The following is a 3,252-nucleotide window of genomic DNA, read 5'->3' on the forward strand; positions in this document are numbered from 1 at the left end:
TTGAATAAATTGGATTTTTTAAAAAAATTGTGTCATTGTTTTATACTTTTATTAGCATTTCTTTTTTGTTTATTTAATTTTTTAAAATTACGAACTTAAGTTATTTAAATTATAAGTTATAACTTATAAGTATAACTTATACTATATAACTTAATAACTTATAAACTTCAAAAGGTTCAAATCTTGAAAATTTAAGCTCAAAAACTTTTATAAAAACTTTATTAAAATGAACTTACAAACTTATATAAGTAAAATTTTTAAAAACATCTTTAAAATAAACTTAAGTAAAATTATATTATAAATTTCAAAACTATTAAACTTATAAAAATAAAAAAAAACATTCATATTTTCGTAATTCAAAATAACTCAAAAAAAATTATTATTTTTTGAAATAGCTATATGTGTCGTCCTGTTTATCCCATCCCGTTCCATTCCGGTCCGTCCCGATTCTATTCCGGTATATAGTGGGACGAAATGGAACCGAGCCTCCATCTTGATAATTCCGGTCCGATTCATCCTGGTACCGACCAACAACCCGGTCAAACCATCTCGTTCCGGTCCGGTACCCGTTCATTCCGTTCCGGTGCCCAGTTTTAAACCAAACATACTCGGTAGGCATTGTATGCCAGCAAAGTAATAGTAAAAATTTTAAAATACAAAAAAAATTATAAGCCATGCACTGTGAAAATGTCCTAATAGTTCAGTATATGATAGATCATAAGAAGCAATATGAGGCATACAAGTAATAATAAAGATGTGCTATGCAATGATTCCATTAGTGTACCTTCTCTACTTAGAACGTGTTGAGATATAGGACCTATAGGGGACTAGCCGGTCGTCCCACCACCCTCCCCCCCCCCCCCACCCCCGCGAATTATTTTGCTTGAAAATACTAAATTGGTTTTTATCCTTGATATCATCAATAGTTAATCGCCCAAATTTATTTTCCTCATGCATGCATATTTACTTCCGAAAATGATGTTTCTATCAGTACCAATATTATGATACAGGAGAATGAATGTGCATGATCACACTTATAAAATTAGTTTCAATTACAACAATAATATAGGAATGTCTGTCTCAACACAAATAACGAGGACTAAAAGTCTTTTCAAACAATGGATTTACTTTGGAAAACTAATTTTGAGGGCCACATATGATTAATTAAGTAGATGGGTATTCTAACCGAACCCTTAGTCTAATAACTCTCTTTTCATCTATCAAAATAAATCTCTTTTCAAAATTGATCCCATTTAGGCACAGTGGCAGAGCCACCTTATAGTTAGGGTGTTCATCCGAACCCCCTTCGTCGGAAAATTATATTATTTGCACATAATTAAAATGAAATTTAGGTATATGTAGTAGATGTTGAACCCCCTTCGACTACTTCGTGTGTCTATTTCTTCAGATTTTGAACCCCTTAGTTAAAATCCTGGTTTCGCCAATGTCTAGGCATATTAGTCTCATTGAAAGATAAGATGTAATAAAAGAGAGTACAATCCAACAATGATAAAAAATATTAATTAATGAACCTTTAGACAACTAAATCCTAATCTTAGGTTCCTCTGTAACAATTCAAATATCATATCTTAGTCCATTTATATAGTAAATGTAACACCTCATAATCTAGAAGGATAGAAAAGGGGTAAAACAGGCAAGTCACTAGCCCAAAACTGGGCCAGGAGACCCACCAGGGTGCCCTTGATGGATTGTGAAGGGGACCACGACCAGTTATGGGGCTTGTGAAGACTTGCCAGAGCTGCCACTCCCATGGAGGCCTAGACGGACCGTGGTAGGGGTCGTAAAGTGGCCTACCAGGAAGGGGTCCCTCCCCTTGCCACTGGTCAAGGACCATGACGGCCATAACGGCTTGTGGAACCCTTGACGGGCCGTGAAGGCCATCATGAAGATGGTCTGTCAGTTTTAAGTCAAATACTTTTGGGTCTTTTCCTAATTAGTTTAATTCAATACCATGTTGTTTTACCCTTTACCTAATGCCCTATATAAAGGTTTTTACTCCCAAAACCACCCAATTTAATTCATTCTCTCAATTTCCCAAATGAAGAACAAGTTCATCCTCCCCAAATATTTCTCTCTCTAGAAGCTTGAAGAAGACTAGGGTTTCAAGTCAAGTCTCCAATTTCACCATTGAAGTTAAGCTTTTGGCATTAAGGTATGATAGTTGTAACATCCAGAATCCGAAAGAGGCCACCATATAAGATTTCAGCATTTTCCAGGTGCCATCTATGGTGGCCAACCACGGCCTGTGGGTTGCACCACGGACCGAAGGAGGGTCCATGAATTGGCCACTCAAAATTGTCTAGGCCATGGACCAGGAACTGTAGGCCAAGAAAAAGTCTCTGACCAACAACCACAGTCCACCAGGACGGGCCGTGGGTCAGACCATGGTCCGTCGATTGGGTCCTTCGGTTGGTATGTCGGTGACAGCTAACAGTTAACTTAGGGGTAGTTGGGTCTTTTCCTAATTAATTAGTTCCTATACTATGTCGTTTTGCCTATGTTTAGGACCCCTATATAAACCTTTTTACCCTCAAATTTTCCCAGTAGAAATCATTCTCTCTAAACTCACCAAAAAGAAGAGCTCTCAAATAATTCTCTCTCTAGAAAACTTAAAGAAGAAGAAGGATTCATCTAGGGTTTCAATTAGGGGCTATAGAAGAAGAAGGATTCAATTAGGGGCTATAGAAGAAGAAGGATTCATCTAGGGGCTATAGACGTATAGAACCCCGAAGGACTCCATACAAGTCATTTAACTCTCATAACATAAGAAATAGAACATTAGGAGTAAAACAATAGTTCAAGTCCAAAACATTTTATAAAATGAAAAGCGGAAGTCTAAACTCGTCTCATCATAACCATCTAGTACAATAGAATGAAATTGGTTGTCCAAAAGAGAAATACATGAAAGAAACTAAAACAATGAGATCCGTCCTTGAAGCATGAGGACTCATCAAAGCTCAGGAATCAATCAAATCACCAACTAGCCACGAAACCGAGCACCTTGAATATCGAACCCTACATTTGGGAAATATGTAGGCAAGAGTATGCGTTAGTACAAAACAATGTACGAAGTATGACAGCCATGCATGAAACATTTAAATCATGCTAAAAAGGGACATTTCATTTCATGACATGTAATTGACCAAACTAAACATCATATGAAAGAGTTAGAAAACATCAGCCATAAATTATGGTCAATGCAAGCTAACTTCATCTTTAAAACCTTTGAAC

Source organism: Solanum tuberosum, unplaced genomic scaffold (genome assembly GCF_000226075.1).
Source record: "Solanum tuberosum cultivar DM 1-3 516 R44 unplaced genomic scaffold, SolTub_3.0 scf00011, whole genome shotgun sequence".
Taxonomy (NCBI): Eukaryota; Viridiplantae; Streptophyta; class Magnoliopsida; order Solanales; family Solanaceae; genus Solanum; species Solanum tuberosum.